The sequence below is a fragment of the Triticum aestivum genome, chromosome 1D (assembly GCF_018294505.1).
Source record: "Triticum aestivum cultivar Chinese Spring chromosome 1D, IWGSC CS RefSeq v2.1, whole genome shotgun sequence".
In the NCBI taxonomy this organism is placed as follows: domain Eukaryota; kingdom Viridiplantae; phylum Streptophyta; class Magnoliopsida; order Poales; family Poaceae; genus Triticum; species Triticum aestivum.
Genome location: NC_057796.1, coordinates 337,845,272 through 337,863,321, shown reverse-complemented (window position 1 = coordinate 337,863,321; position 18,050 = coordinate 337,845,272).

Here is an 18,050-nt window from a genome sequence, read left to right as displayed (position 1 = left end):
GATGGGTTGTATGATGTTTTCCACAGATTTGAGGCTTTCCTAAAAAAAGGTTGACGCACAAGCAGTGACTGTTGGATGTCCATCCAACGGCCGTCGTGCTTCTTCAATCTCTGCTCTTCCTGCTCCAGCCGCTCAAACAAGCGCCGGCGGGACTGCCTGCTCCCTCCTCCCCGCGGCCGGCTGTGCTGCCGCGCAGGCCTCACCGCCCCACCGTACTCCCATCGCTGGCCTAGCCATCCCTCTACTCACCCACACCTGCTGTTATTCTCCGGCGACGGCAGACGAACCAGTAAACCCTCGTACAGTCGTACTCCCCTCCGCGTGGGAAACAACTGCCGAGTCTTCCCTGCCTCCGTGTCGTTCCCTTCCTAGGCCTCGCCGTCGTCCACCGCCCTGGTGCTCTCGGCGCGGCCTGGTCAACGTGGTCAACGACCGACATGCATCTGAAGTGGACTGTACGTGGAGAGGCTGACAGCTGGGTCCACGGCCGCACGCAAGGAAATGCCTCCTTATTACGCGCAAAATAATGATTCCTCCACCTGACATCTGGGACCCACCGAAAGGGCCTCTGTATTTCGCGAAAATAACGTTACCGCCACTAATAGCTCGGACCCACCAGCTATATCTTCGCACGCAAGGAAGTGTCACCTTATTACGCACAAAAAATGAATACTCCCCCTGTTAGCTGGGACCCAGTATAGTGGCAGGCTGACTTGTGGGCCTACTAAGTTGACGGGGACGGAGGGCTTTGTCAACTTAGTCAATATGCACGATTCTAGCTCCAGTGACCGTACGATGTCCATCCAACGGCCGTAGTGCTTCTTCAACCTCTGGTCTTCTTGCTCCAGCCGACCAAACCAGCGCCGGTCGTGCCTCGTGCTCCTGCCTCCCGTGGCCGGCTGTGCTGCCGCGGAGGCCTCACCGCCCCTACTACTCCCACCGCTGGCCAGGCCATCCCTCCACTCACCCACACCCCCTGTTATTCTGCGGCGACGGCAGCCTCACACCGCAGCCGAACCAGTGAACCCTCGTACTCCTCTCCGCGCGGGCTTCCACTGCCGCGTCTTCCCCGGCTCCGCGTCGTCCCCTTCCTAGGCCTCGCCGTCGTCCACCGCCCTGGTGCTCTCGGCGCGGCGTGGTCAACGTGGTCAAGGAACGGCTTCCATCGGACGTGGACTGTACGTGGAGAGGCTGACAGCTGGGTCCACGGCCGCAGCAAGGAAGTGCCTCCTTATTACGCGCAAAATAATTATTCCTCCACCTGACAGCGGGGACCCACCGGACGGGCCACCGTATTTCGTGAAAAAATGTTTCCCCCTGACTGCTGGGACCCACCAGCTACATCTTCGCACGCAAGGAAGTGCGTCCGGGCAAAAAAAACGATTCGCCCCCTGACTGCTGTGACCCACCAGCTACATCTTCGCAGGCAAGGAAGTGCCTGACAGTCGGGACCCACCTGGTCGAAGCGTACGTAGCGTTGTCATTCTGGTCGCGAACGTGTACGTACATACTGGTCGATGTAGAGGCGCGCACGTGTCGTAGTAGAGGCGCGCACGTAGCATGTACACGTACGTACAGCGGCCAGTGTGCAAGAAAGAAAATACGGCCACGTACGTACATACGGGCAGGGTCTCGAACGCCTACTCGCGCATACGTACGGCCAGGGCTCGTGTACATGGCTGGGTCGGAACGGAGAAACTGCGTCGTCGTCGTGTTCATGGGGAGGCAACGAATGCGTCGTGTTCATCGGAGGCAACGGAACGCGTGGGAGCCAACCGGCTTGGACGGAACAGCCGATGGAAACGAGGCCTGGCGTACCGCAGAACGGAGGAAACGGCCTTGTGTTCGACCGGCCACGTTCGAAACGGGATCCTGTTCATCGGGAGGGGTCTGGCGTACCGCAAAACGGAGGAAACGGACCTCCTACGGTCGAAACGGGGGTCCTGTTGATCGGGAGGGGTGTGGCGTACCGCAAAACGGAGGAAACGGACTTGTGTTGGAGCGCTACGGTCGAAACGGGGGTCCTGTTCATCGGGAGGGGTGTGGCGTACCGCAAAACGGGACTCCACGGGATACTGTTCATCTCCACCGTCGACCCCCTCCAGCCTCCACGGGCTACTGTTCATCCACCGTCGACCTCCTCCAGCCTCCACATGTGACTGTTCATCCACGGGCTCCTGTTCATCCAGCCTCCACCGCGCGCTACTCCACCGGCTACTGTTCAACCACCCCTCTCCACGGGCTCCTGTTCAACCACCCCTCCACGGGCTACTGTTCATCCAGCCCTCCACCGTCTACTGTTCATCCTGCCCTCCACGGGGTGGTCCTGTTCATCCAGCCCTCCACGGGGTCCTGTTCATCCAGCCCCAACCGGCTCGATCGATCGGGGTCCTGTTCATCCACAGGCAACACCACGGGGTCCTGTTCATCCACCCCCACCGGGAACTGTTCATCCAAACCCCCCAGCAATGCTCATTGTTCATCCAGAGGCAACACCACATGGTCCTGTTCATCCACCCCCACCGGGAACTGTTCATCCAAACCCCCTCAGCAACGCTCACTATTCATCCAGAGGCAGCATCGATCGGCTTCAGTTAGCAGCAGTAGCGAAGGAATCGCTCGATCGGGTTCAGTTAACAGCCATCGATCGATCGCTCGGGTTCAGTAACGCGTAGCCTGCAGTGCAATCGCTCGGGTTCAGTTAGAGCCCAACGCCTCGCTCGGGTTCAGTTAGAGCCCAATGCCTCGCACCCACTCGCGTGCGTGTACGAGGGAACACCCCGATATTTTCCTCGCCCTCGCTTCTACCATGGTTTTTTCCGTCATGGACGGCCCAAAGAATGTCATGCAGCTGCGTCTCCGGCCCGCCCAGGACGAAAAGCCCATTTTATATCATGATATTTTGTCATAGAAGTAGGACCCCACCACATCTATGATGATACCGGGTTTTGTCACAATTATCGTCATAGAAGTGTCATAAGTATGACAGAAATTTTTTTGTTCGGCCCAAAATGTCACGGGTGTGTCTTTTTTTTGTAGTGTGATAAAAACTATATTGACGATAGTGAGAGAACCCAAAAGTCCTATCTTGATGTAGTGTTCGAGTTACTGGCCACTACTGCTGGCACAAGCTCTTCGAACTCGCTGGCTGAATCTGTTCGTCTTCTTGAGTCTCAACTTCAAGTTGAAAGACATCGATCAGATGTGCTGGACAGGAAGCTGAAGGACTGAGGAAGTCCCTGCATAATTCAGTTGCATACTTTCTGGTGCAACAGCAAGCGCTGGAGGATTTAAGCGCCAAACAAGAGAAAGTTAATAAGCTTGCTAAGCATCTTGCCAGCATTATGGGTACCCAGGATATTGTTTCTTGAGCTCTTCTGAAGTGGTTTCAGTTCTGGACTTGTTTTGCTGCGGCGTTTATTTACACGGGTCGCCAACTTTGACAACTAGTGTATATGATATGCTGCTTTGTTCCCTATATTTGCACTGGTGACAAACTTTGATGCCCAGTGGATGTAATATGTGTAATCGCCGTGATAGCCTAGCGTAAGTTGCTTGCTTATTTATTTCCTTGTTGTCTTGTTTATTTGTTTGCTTGTAGTCAGTGCAGTTCTTTTTCCGCAGTTTGCTAGTGGCCGCAATAACCTATTTTTTAAAACTAGGCCACAATAACCATGGGCTACATATTTACTGCAGTTACCATGGGCCTCCTACGGGCCGTAGAAACAATGGGCCTTCTAAGGGCCATAGAAACAATGGGCCTTCTACGGGCCGTAGCATCAATGGGCCTTCTACGAGCCGTATGATCGATCAGCCAAACATGGGCCAATAACAGACCGCATTATGGGTGGTAAACGGGCTAGATTTGGAATCGTCCGTTCATGGGACGACCATAACAGGCCGTCGTTAATCGGCCATATTTGATGACGCTATGAACCGGCCCAACGGATTAACGGGCCGCAAACGGGCCGATTGTAACCACGGGCTGAATTTGGCCCACAAGCAGAAAAGGCCAGTAACAGCCGTAAGTAACCGAATGCTGGAAATGAGCCCAAGAATAAAAGGGCCCTGAGAAGGCCGAAAGATAACACGGATTGGAAACGGCCCAATGGAATAATGGGTCGTTAATGGGTATAAAGCGGTACGTTGTTCATTGCGGGCCAGATTCACCACGGGTCGTTTATGGGCCAAGAGTTACAAATGGCCTCGTATGGGCCGAAAGACATCATGGGCCATACATGGGCCGGAAGTTACAACAGGCTGGAATCATATTGAACAGCCCAGATGAAGCTACTAGGCTTAATTCTGATAGGCCGTAACGGGCCGTGAGTTAGCGGGTCGTAAATGGGCTATATACGAACAGGCCGTTAACAGGCTTTCCGTGGGCCAGCCCGTTACCTTTCGACCAAGTCAAACGGGCTGGCCTTTTCACCGGAATGGGCCTCTATTGAGCCATGCCACATGTCGACGTATCATAGGCGCCTCCTGTCCAATGAATGGATGACATCTGTCCCAATGGTGAGCCAACACGTGTTTCCTCCGGCCAATGAGAATTTTACACGTGGAAAATCCTCATTGGTCCCGGCTGTTAACGGGTTATCGTATCCAAAACCGGACCCGATAGCTTAACAGTGTCCCATTATGGTGGATGCCACGTGTCGATTACCCTTGACAAAAGCACTTCCATGACGCGCCATTTATTGTCATGGAAGTGGACACTTCCGTGATGATAATTTTGGTAATGTCATGGAACACTTCTACGACAGCACAGGTATGACTGTCTTGATTCTGTCATAAAATTTTCATGGATGTACATGCATGACAGAAAACGTGACCTACTATGACAAACACGTATCATCACGGAAGTGTATTTTTTTGTAGTGAAAGGTATACCTTCAAGCACTCACCTCCCCGGCAACGGCGCCAGAAAAGAGCTTGATGTCTACTATGCAACTTTATTCTTGTAGAGTTGTGTTGGGCCTCCAAGCGCAGAGTTTTGTAGGACAGTAGCAATTTTCCCTCCAGTGGATGACCTAAGGTTTATCAATCCGTGGGAGGCGTAGGATGAAGATGGTCTCTCTCAAACAACCCTGCAGGCAAATAATAAAAAAGTCTCTTGTGTACCCAACACACCAAATACAATGGTAAATTGTATAGGTGCACTAGTTCAGCAAAGAGATGGTGATACAAGTGTAGTATGATAGTAGATATTGATTTTTGTAATAGTAACAATAAAAAACAGCAAGGTGGCGAGTAACAAAGGTGAGCACAAATGGTATTGCAATGCTTGAAAATGAGGCCTAGGGTTCATACTTTTGCTAGTGCCATCCCTCAACAATGCTAATATAATTGGATCATATAACCATCCCTCAACGTGCGACGAAGAATCACTCCAAAGTTCTTATCTAGCGGAGAACATAAGAAGAAATTGTTTGTAGGGTACGAAACCACCTCAAAGTTATCCTTTCCGATCGATCTATATAGCTATTCCTATAAGTGTCACAAATAGCCCAAGAGTCCGTACTAAAATAACACTATATGATACACATCAACCAACTCCAATGTCACCTAGATACTACAATGTCACCACGAGTATCCGTGAGTTGATTATAAGATATGCATCAAACAATTTCAGATTCATAATAATCACCAAAGAACTTCAAAGAGTGCCCCAAGATTCTACCGGAGAAATAAGGACGAAAACATGCATCAACCCCTATGCATAGATTACCCCAACGTCACCTCGGGAATCCACGAGTTGAGTGCTAAGACATACATAAGTGCTCTCAAATCCAACAAAGTATTAAATCGGATAATAACGAACTCTCAAAGGGAAAACTCAATTCATCACAACAAGATAGAGAGGGTAAAACACCATATGATCCAACTATATTAACAAAGCTCGCGACACATCAAGATCGTGCCAAATCAAGAACACGAGAGAGAGAGAGAGATCAAACACATAACTACTAGTACAAACCCTCAGCCCCGAGGGTGGACTACTCCCTCCTCATCATGGTGGCCGCCGGGATGATGAAGATGGTCTCTGGTGATGATTTCCCCCTCCGGCAGGGTGCCGGAACAGGGTCTAGATTGTTTTTTCATGGCTACAAAGGCTTGCGGCAGCGGAACTTCTGATCTAGGGTTATTTCTGGGGGTTTCTGTATTTATAGGATTTTTTGGCGTCGGTCTCACGTCCAGATGGGCCACGAGGTGCCCACTACCCACCAGCCCACGAACAAGGCCCCTGGCGCGCCCTTGTGGGTAGTGGCCACCTCCTTCACCTTCTGGTCCTCCCACGAATTTTCTAGTGTCTTTTTTGTTCCAAAAAAAATCGTCAAAAAGTTTCATTGCATTTGGAGAACTTTTATTTCTGCACAAAAAACACCACCACGGTAGTTCTGCTGAAAACAACGTCAATACGGGTTAGTTCCATTCAAATCATACCAAAACCATATAGAATTGTTGTAAACATGGCATGAATACTTCATAAATTATAGATACGTTGGAGACGTATCAGGGGGTGTCCTTAGTAGCGTGGTCAGAAATTAGTGAGGGCGTGTACGACAACTTTATATACACTTGGAAAAGTGGCACGACAATGTTTTGTAAATAGTTTCAGCCGTCTTGTGGTAGCGCGGCCTATGTCCTATGGGAGGGTCATCAAAAGTGGTGTTCGACGCACGGGGCACTTAGAGTGCGGCCGCTTCCGGTGTCCCATGACTCTCGACTAGTCTGAGTCTTACAAGGTCCCTCGGCTTCAAGCTCTCGACCTTCATTTGCCCTCCTGAAGGGGCTTGGGAGGGGAGAGTGACCCTTCACTTGAGTGTATTCAAGTGAGAGTGAGTGTGTTACATGCATGCATGGGTGTCTTTATATAGCCTAGGGGCCCTTAACAAATGACGCTGCCCTTGAAGTAAGGAGGTGGGAGGGTAGAAATACGTAATTTTCTGTCATTTAGCCCATGTGCTCCTTATTGGGCTATGAGGTGGGTTGTGGCCCATTAGGGCTCTTGCTTGGGCTTAGGCCTCTTTACTCTTCTTGCCTTCTCCGTTGACTTGTTCTTTTATCAGGTCTTCCTTCTTTGACTTGTTAACCATGAGGCCTCGCTTGGACTTTCGTTGACTAGGGTGGCTTGGACTATCATTAATTGCCTTGAATTGTGTTGACCGCCTGTGTGGCACTCCACATGTGATAAGGGGTGGCACCAGAAGTAGGATTAAAATCCACTACTACAATGTGTACAATGCAAATAAATGAAATATCTTCCATATACCTTGCTTTTGCTTCTGGGTTGTATTTGACTGACCAACTTAACCGAACTAAACTAACATCATGTTGTAGCATGTCATTTCATGGGTTAACATTGAACTTTCAGATGATTCGTTTAGAGCTTCTATTTGATCATCCGTTTAGCTTTCAAGCTACATTAGTTAAAGACTGTTTCATATAGTTTGCTTAATTTCTTTGTTGTAGTGGCTTTGGGTCAAGGGTGCAACAGGTCATATAGGGGGAAGAACAAAAGCCAAAATAAGGCTAGAAGAGGAGGGGGTGGGACTCCAAATTGTGACAACCTTGTTGTAGATACCAAATGATGCGGGGCAAGCCATGCAGGGTAGCCCGATCTTCAAAATTGGCGGCGGATTCACGGGTGAACACGAAAAATAAGAGGGAGCCAAGGGGCATCACAATAGGAATAACACACAAGACTAAGATTCACCACCAATCACTCACTCATGACCCAAACTCAATACATGAGGTGCATGCAGCTTAGATACAACAAGCAAATAAAGCTAAAATGCAACACAAGGTAGTTTATCCCCAAATCCCAAAGAGAGACGAAGGTCTTGAGAGATAGTTCTCCCCAATCCGAAGAGAAAAGGCTTGATTATTCTCCAAGATGGAGGCCTTGATCCACTCAGGGTGGGTAGGTGAGCAAAGCCATCTTAAGTTCGTAGTCTATACTTTGTTACCTAAATTTGAGAAGGGTGCAATGAAGGAAATATGCCCTAGAGGCAATAATAAAGTTGTTATTTATATTTCCTTATATCATGATAACTATCTATTATTCATGCTAGAATTGTATTAACCGGAAACTTGATACATGTGTGGATACATAGACAAAACACAGTGTCCCTAGTAAGCCTCTACTAGACTAGCTCGTTAATCAAAGATGGTTAAGTTTCCAAACCATAGACATGTGTTGTCATTTGATGAACGAGATCACATCATTAGGAGAATGATGTGATGGACAAGACCCATCCATTAGCTTAGCATAATGATCGTTAAGTTTTATTACTATTGCTTTCTTCATGACTTATACATATTCCTTTGACTATGAGATTATGCAACTCCCGAATAACGGAGGAATACCTTGTGTGCTATCAAACGTCACAACATAAATGGGTGATTATAAAGATGCTCTACAGGTATCTCCGAAGGTATTTTGTTGGGTTGGCATAGATCGAGATTAGGATTTGTTAATCCGAGTATCGGAGAGGTATCTCTGGGCCCTCTCGGTAATGCACATCATAATAAGCCTTGCAAGCAATGTGACTAATGAGTTAGTTGCGGGATGATGCATTGCGAAAAGAGTAAAGAGACTTGCCGGTAACGAGATTGAACTATGTATGTGGATACCGACGATCGAATCTCGGGCAAGTAACATACCGATGACAAAGGGAATAACGTATGTTGTCATAACGGTTCAATCGATAAAGATCTTCGTAGAATATGTGGGAGCCAATATGAGCATCCAGGCTCCGCTATTGGTTATTGACCGAAGAGGTGTCTCGGTCATGTCTACATAGTTCTCGAACCCGTAGGGTCCGCACGCTTAACGTTCGATGACGATTGTATTATGAGTTATGTGTTTTGGTGACTGAAGTTTGTTCGGAGTCCTGGATGAGATCACGGACATGACGAGGAGTCTCGAAATGGTCGAGAGGTAAATATTGATATATTGGAAGGTAGTATTCGGACACCGAAAGGGTTCCGGAGTGTATCAGGTACATACCGGAGTACCGGAGGGGTTACCGGAACCCCCCGGGGAAAGATATGGGCCATAGGAGGGAGGCTAACCAGCCCACAAGGGGCTGGCATGCCCCCCACAAAGGAGGAGGCCGAATTGGATTAGGGAAGGGGGCGGCGCCCCCCTTTCCTTCTCCTACTCCCTCTCCTTTCCCCCTTTCCCCCTCCGGAAGAAGGATAAAAGGGGGGCGAATTCTACTAGGACTGGAGTCCTAGTAGGACTCCCCTTTCCCTGGCGCGCCCCTTGGTGGCTGGCCTCCTCCTCCCCTCCTTTATATACGGGGGCAGGGGGCACCCCAAAGCACATCAATTGTTCTCTTAGCCGTGTGCGGTGCCCCCATCCACAGTTTACTCCACCGGTCATAGCGTCGTAGTGCTTAGGCGAAGCCCTACGCGGATCACATCACCATCACCGTCACCACGGTGTCGTGCTGACGGAACTCTCCCTCGACTCTCGGCTGGATCAAGAGCTCGAGGGACGTCATCGAGCTGAACGTGTGCTAAACTCGGAGGTGCCATACATTCGGTACTAGATCGGTTGGATCGTGAAGACGTTCGACTACATCAACCGCGTTAGTCTAACACTTCCGCTCTCGGTCTACGAGGGTACGTGGACACACTCTGCCCCTCTCGTTGCTATGTATCTCATAGATAGATCTTGCGTGAGCGTAGGATTTTTTTTGAAATTGCATGCTACGTTCCCCAACAGTGGCATCTGAGCCAGGTCTATGCGTAGATGATATGCACGAGTAGAACACAATGAGTTGTGGGCGATAATAGTCATACTGCTTACCACCAACGTCTTATTTTGATTCAGCGGTATTGTTGGATGAAGCGGCCCGGACCAACATTACATGACCACGTTCATGAGACCGATTCTACCGACGTGCTTTTGCACACAGGTGGCTGGAGGGTGTCTGTTTCTCCAACTTTAGTTGAATCGAATTTGACTACGGCTGGTCCTTGTGAAGGTTAAAAACAGCACACTTGACAAAAAATCGTTGTGGTTTTGATACGTAGGTAAGAACGGTTCCTTCTAGAAGCCCGTAGCAGCCACGTAAAACTTGCAACAATAAAGTAGAGGACGTCTAACTTGTTTTTGCAGGGCATGTTGTGATATGATATGGTCAAGACATGATGTGATATAAGTTATTGTATGAGATGATCATGTTTTGTAAAAGTTATCGGCAACTGGCAGGAGCCTTATGGTTGTCGCTTTATTGTATGAAATGCAATCGCCATGTAATTGCTTTACTTCATCACTATGCGGTAGCGATAGTTGTAGAAGCAATAGTTGGCGAGACGACAACGACGCTACGATGGAGATCAAGGTGTCAAGCCGGTGACGGTGGAGATCATGACGGTGCTTTGGAGATGGAGATCAAAGGCACAAGATGATGATGGCCATATCATGTCACATATTTTAATTGCATGTGATGTTTATCTTTTATGCATCTTATTTTGCTTAGTACGGCGGTAGCATTATAAGATGATCCCTCACTAAATTTCAAGGTATAAGTGTTCTCCCTGAGTATGCACCGTTGCTACAGTTCGTCGTGCCGAGACACCACATGATGATCGGGTGTGATAAGCTCTATGTTCACATACAACAGGTGCAAGCCAGTTTTGCACGTGCAGAATACTCGGGTTAAACTTGACGAGCCTAGCATATGCAGATATGGCCTCGGAACATTGAGACCGAAAGGTCGAACGTGAATCATATAGTAGATATGATCAACATAGAGATGTTCACCATTGAAAACTACCCCATCTCATGTGATGATCGGACATGGTTTAGTTGATATGCATCACGTGATCATTTAGATGACTAGAGGGATGTCTATCTAAGTGGGAGTTCTTAAGTAATATGATTAATTGAACTTAAATTTATCATGAACTTAGCCCCGATAGTTTTTGCATATCTATGTTGTTGTAGATCAATAGCTTGCGATGTAGCTCCCCGTTTATTTTTTATATGTTCCTAGAGAAAAATAAGTTGAAAGATGATAGTAGCAATGATGCGGACTGGGTCCATGATCTGATCATGATCCTCATTGCTGCATAGAAGAATTATGTCCTTGATGCACCGCTAGGTGACGGACCTATTGCAAGAGCGGATGCAGACGTTATGAACGTTTGGCAAGCTTGGTATGATGACTACGTGATAGTTTAGTGCGCCATGCTTTACGGCTTAGAACCGGGGCTTCAAAAATGTTTTGAACGCCATGGAGCATATGAGATGTTCCAAGAGTTGAAATTGGTATTTCAGACTCATGCCCGTGTCAAGAGGTATGAAACCTCTGACAAGTACTTTGCCTACAAGATGGAGGAGAATAGCTCAACCAGTGAGCATGTGCTTAGAATGTCTGAGTACTACAATCGCTCGAATCAAGTGGGAGTTAATCTTCCAGATACGATAGTGATTGACAAAGTTCTCTAGTCACTATCACCAAGTTACTGGAACAGTGATGAACTATAATATGCAAGGGATGACGAAAACGATTCCCGAGCTCTTCGCGATGCTAAAACCGACGAAGGTAGAAATCAAGAAAGAGCATCAAGTGTTGATGGTTAACATGACCACTAGTTTCAAGTAAAACGACAAGGGAAAGAAAGGGAACTTCAAGAAGAATGGCAAGCAAGTTGCCACTCCCATGAAGAAGCCCAAAGCTAGACCTAAGCCTGAAACTGAGTGTTTCTACCGCAAAGGGAATGGTCACTGGAAGCGGAACTACCCCAAATACTTAGCGGATAAGAAGGATGGCAAAGTGAACAAAGGTATATTTGATATACAGATTATTGATGTGTACCTTACTAGTGTTCATAGTAGCCCCTGGGTATTTGATACCGGTTTAGATGCTAAGATTAGTAACTCGAAACAGGAGTTGCAGAATGAACAGAGACTAGTTAAGGGTGAGGTGACGATGTGTGTTGGAAGTGATTCCAAGGTTGATATGATCACCATCACACACTCCCTCTGCCTCCGGGATTAGTGTTGAACCTAAAATAAATGTTATTTGGTGTTTGCGTTGAGCATGAATATGATTAGATCATGATTATTGCAATACGGTTATTCATTTAAGTTAGAGAATAATTGTTGTTCTGTTTACATGAATAAAACCTTCTGTGGTCATACACCCAAGGTGAATGGTTTATTGAATCTCGATCGTAGTGATACACATATTCATAATATTGATGCCAAAAGATGCAAAGTTAATAATGATAGTGCAACATACTTGTGGCACTGCCATTTAGGTCATATTGGTGTAAAACGCATGAAGAAACTCCATGCAGATGGATTTTTGAAATCACTTGATTATGAATCATTTGATACTTGCGAACCATGCCTCATGGGCAAGATGACTAAGACTCCGTTCTCCGGAACAATGGAGCGAGCCACTGACTTATTGGAAATAATACATACTGATGTATGTGGTCCGATGAGTGTTAAGGCTCGCGGCAGGTATCATTATTTGCTGACCTTCACAAATGATTTGAGCAGATATGGGTATATCTACTTGATGAAACACAAGTCTGAAACATTTGAAAAGTTTAAAGAATTTCAGAGTGAAGTGGAGAATCATCGTAACAAGAAAATAATGTTTCTACGATCTGATCGCGGAGGCGAATATTTGAGTTACGAGTTTGGCCTTCATTTAAAACAATATGGAATTGTTTCACAACTCATGCCACCTGGAACACCACAGCGTAATGGTGTGTCCGAACGTCGTAACCGTACTTTATTAGATATGGTGCAATCTATGATGTCTCTTACCGATTTACCACCATCGTTTTGGGGTTATGCATTAGAGACAGCTGCATTCACTTTAAATAGGGCACCATCTAAATATGTTGAGACGACACCGTATGAACTGTGGTTTGGCAAGAAACCTAAGCTGTCGTTTCTTAAAGTTTGGGGTTGCGATGCTTATGTGAAAAAGCTTCAGCCTGATAAGCTCGAACCCAAATCGGAGAAATGCGTCTTCATAGGATACCCAAAGGAAACTGTTGGGCACACCTTCTATCACAGATCCGAAGGTAAGATATTCGTTGCTAAGAATGGATCCTTTCTAGAGAAGGAGTTTCTCTCGAAAGAAGTGAGTGGGAGGAAAGTAGAACTTGATGAGGTAATTGTACCTTCTCTCGAATTGGAAAGTAGCTCATCACAGAAAACCGTTCCCGTGATGCCTGCACCAACTAGCGAGGAAGCTAATGATAATGATCATGAAACTTCGGATCAAGTTACTACCGAACCTCGTAGGTCAACCAGAGCACGTTCCGCACCAGAGTGGTACGGTAATCCTATTCTGGAAGTCATGTTACTAGACCATGACGAACCTACGAACTATGAGGAAGCGATGATGAACCCAGATTCTGATAAATGGCTTGAGGCCATGAAATCTGAGATAGGATGCATGTATGGGAACAAAGTATGGACTTTGATTGACTTGCCTGATGATCGGCGAGCCATTGAGAATAAATGGATCTTCAAGAGGAAGACGGACGCTGATAGTAGTGTTACTATCTATAAAGCTCGAATTGTCGCAAAAGGTTTTTTCGACAAGTTCAAGGTGTTGACTACGATGAGATTTTCTCACTCGTATCGATGCTTAAAGTCTGTCCGAATCATGTTAGCAATTGCCGCATTTATGAAATCTGGCAAATGGATGTCAAAACTAGATTCCTTAATGGTTTTATTAAAGTAGATTTGTATATGATGCAACCAGAAGGTGTTATCGATCCTAAAGGTGCTAACAAAGTGTGCAAACTCCAGCGATCCATTTATGGACTGGTGCAAGCATCTCAGAGTTGGAATATACGCTTTGATGAGTTGATCAAAGCATATAGTTTTATACAAACTTGTGGTGAAGCCTGTATTTATAAGAAAGTGAGTGGGAGCACTACAACCTTTCTGATAAGTATATGTGAATGACATATTGTTGATCGGAAATGATGTAGAATTTTCTGGAAAGCATAAAGGAGTGTTTGAAAGGAGTTTTTCAAAGAAAGACCTCGGTGAAGCTACTTACATATTGGGCATCAAGATCTATAAAGATAGATTAACACGCTTGATAAGACTTTCGATGAGTACATACCTTGATAAGATTTTGAAGGAGTTCAAATGGATCAGTCAAAGAAGGAGTTCTTGCCTGAGTTGTAAGGTATGAAGTTGAGTAAGACTCAAAACCCGACCACAGCAGAAGATAGATAGAGAATAAAAGTCATTCCCTATGCCTCAGCCATAGGTTCTATAAAGTATGCCATGTTGTATACCAGATCTATTGTGTACCTTGCCATGAGTTTGGCAAAGAGGTAAAATAGTGATCCAGGAGTAGATCACTAGACATCGGTCAAAGTTATCCTTAGAGGACTAAGGAAATATTTCTCGGTTATGGAGGTGATAAAGAGTTCATCGTAAAGAGTTACGTCGATGCAAGCTTTAACACCGATCTGGATGACTCCGAGTCTCAATCTGGATACATATTGAAAGTGGGAGCAATTAGCTAGAGTAGCTCCATCCAGAGCACTATAGACATAGAAATTTGCAAAAATACATACGGATATGTGGCAGACCCGTTGACTAAACTTCTCTCACAAGCAAAACATGATCACACCTTAGTACCCTTTGGATGTTAATCACATAGCGATGTGAACTAGATTATTGACTCTACTAAACCTTTTGGGTGCTGGTCACATGACGATGTGAACTATTGGTGTTAAATCACATGACGATGTGAACTAGATTATTGACTCTAGTGCAAGTGGGAGACTGAAGGAAACATGCCCTAGAGGCAATAATAAAGTTGTTATTTATATTTCCTTATATCATGATAAATATCCATTATTCGTGCTAGAATTGTATTAACCGGAAACTTGATACATGTGTGGATACATAGACAAAACACAGTGTCACTAGTAAGCCTCTACTAGACTAGCTCGTTAATCAAAGATGGTTAAGTTTCCTAACCATAGACATGTGTTGTCATTTGATGAATGGGATCACATCATTAGGAGAATGATGTGATGGACAAGACCCATCAGTTAGCTTAGCATAATGATCGTTAAGTTTTATTGCTATTGCTTTCTTCATGACTTATACATATTCCTTTGACTATGAGATTATGCAACTCCCGAATACCGGAGGAAGACCTTGTGTGCTATCAAACGTTACAACGTAAATGGGTGATTATAAGGATGCTCTACAGGTATCTCCGAAGGTGTTTTGTTGGGTCGGCATAGATCGAGATTAGGATTTGTCACTCCGAGTATCGGAGAGGTATCTCTGGGCCCTCTCGGTAATGCACATCATAATAAGCCTTGCAAGCAATGTGACTAATGAGTTAGTTGCGGGATGATGCATTGCGGAATGAGTGAACAGACTTGCCGGTAACGAGATTGAACTAGGTATGTGGATACCGACGATCGAATCTCGGGCAAGTAACATACCGATGACAAAGGGAATAACGTATGTTGTCATAACGGTTCGACCGATAAAGATCTTTGTAGAATATGTGGGAGCCAATATGAGCATCCAGGTTCCGCTATTGGTTATTGACCGAAGAGGTGTCTCAGTCATGTCTACATAGTTCTCGAACCCATAGGGTCCGCACGCTTAACATTCGATGACGATTTGTATTATGAGTTATGTGTTTTGGTGATCGAAGTTTGTTCGGAGTCCTGGATGAGATCACGGACATGACGAGGAGTCTCGAAATGGTCGAGGGGTAAATATTGATATATCGGAAGGTGGTATTCGGACACCAGAAGGGTTCCGGAGTGTATCGGGTACATACTGGAGTACCGTAGGGGTTACCGGAACCCCTCAGGGAAAGATATGGGCCATATGAGGGATGCTAACCAGCCCACAAGGAGCTGGCATGCCCCCCACAAAGGAGGAGGCCGAACTGGATTAGGGAAGGGGGCGGCGCCCCCTTTCCTTTTCCTACTCCCTCTCCTTTCCCCCTTTCCCCCTCCGGAAGAAGGAAAAAGGGGGGGCGAATCCTACTAGGACTGGAGTCCTAGTAGGACTCCCCTCTCCCTGGCGCGCCCCTTGGTGGTCGGCCTCCTCCTCCCCTCCTTTATATACGGGGGCAGGGCCACCCCAAAGCACATCAATTGTTCTCTGAGCCGTGTGCGGTGCCCCCTCCACAGTTTACTCCTCTGGTCATAGCGTGGTAGTGCTTAGGCGAAGCCCTACGCGGATCACATCACCATCATCGTCACCACGCCGTCGTGCTGACGGAGCTCTCCCTCGACCCTCTGTTGGATCAAGAGCTCGAGGGACGTCATCGAGCTGAACGTGTGCTGAACTCGGAGGTGCCGTACATTCGGTACTAGATCGGTTGGATCGTGAAGACTTTCGACTACATCAACCGCGTTAATCTAACACTTTCGCTTTCGGTCTACGAGGGTACGTGGACACACTCTCCCCATCTCGTTGCTATGTATCTCCTAGATAGATCTTGCGTGAGCGTAGGAATTTTTTTGAAATTGCATGCTACGTTCCCCAACATGCAATATATATTCTAGGGGCAAAGGGGTATAGAGGGGAGGAAAGCTAAACAGATTGTGCCCGAACTCGTGCTCGTTGGCATGCCTCGGAGGATTCAAGCACTCGGAGACTCTAAGGTGACTCCGAGCGAAGACAAAGAGATGCGGAGTTTGGCTCAGAGGGCCCTTGGAGGCTAAGAACGGGCGCCAAACCTATCTAGTGCCTCTGCAGGTTGCCTTGGAGGTGACTTAGAGGCTCCGAGGGGCACCAGAAGCACCATCGTACCGCAAGGCTCCAAGCTTCGTCGTCTCCTTTGGCTTGCCTTGCCCGTGTCACTCCGACTTCACTTCTCGTCCCTTCTTTGAGTCCTTCACGATCCTTGGATTCCTTGCCTTCATACCTAAGCATACACAATGTTTCCACTTGAGGCAGTAGCCATGCTTCCTTAAAGTGCATAGGAAGCTCAAAAGACAAGCGAAGTCACCTTGGTTTGGATTGCCTACGCACATGCTCGTGTCATCGGTCCACTTAGATTTGACAGTGAGTTCCTGGTGACGTCCATGATATACTCCACATGAGCTGTCTAGTGCCACGAAAATATAAACCCTTTGGTTGTCAGTTTGTGATAGAACTCGAGCCATGGATATGATTTGTGGCTAGTCAAACGAGGGCATGTTCCATGATTATGCGCTTGTCCACAAGCTCATGCCCTTTAGGCTTGCATTTATAGTTGTCGCAACGTCCCGCACGTGCCCAATGCCCAAAATTCTAGGATTGAAAGATTTCCGAGTTTACTCCATAAGCCTATGTCGGTGCTAATGACAATATAGATGACTTGCATATATGCAATGATATTTCTCACATTAAGCCAGTTTGCACGGGTGAAAGCATCACACAATTTTGCTTGTAGTTTCTAGCAAATGCCCTCGTGAATCAAATAGCAACTGTCAACTAATTTGGTAAAAAGTGAACACATGGTTAACTATTAATGACACATGCATGCAAGGTCGAGGTTGCTATTGCTATAATCATACTCTGAAAAAGTGGGAAGACCACCACAAGGATGGACCAACCAAATTGTTGACGTATCATTTGCACCTGCAATGGCGGCGAGCAATGCTTCATGATCATGACACTTAGAGTTCGTGAACGTGTACATGTCGGGAGGGCTTAAACCATTCTCTCCAATAGACTACACTGCTAGTGATGGTGAAGATGGACTTGGCGATGATGGTGTCAATGCATGCCAAGAAGACTAAATAACCAATCACCTTGCATGAGTTTGATTGAAGATGTAAAGTCACTTGTTATAGGCAAGGAAATAAGGATTTTTTTCCATAGAATTAGTTTGTCCCAAATATAGTAAGCAATGACCTCACATAATATGTTCAAGCCCACACTTAGACGATGTTCAGTACCAAGTTGCAGTGTTTTGACAAGTGCAGTTTGGCCGAAGATGTAAAGTCATAATGTTTACCTGTGCAAGGAGATAAAGAAATCCTTCTTACTCCTTTCCAAAATATAGTAA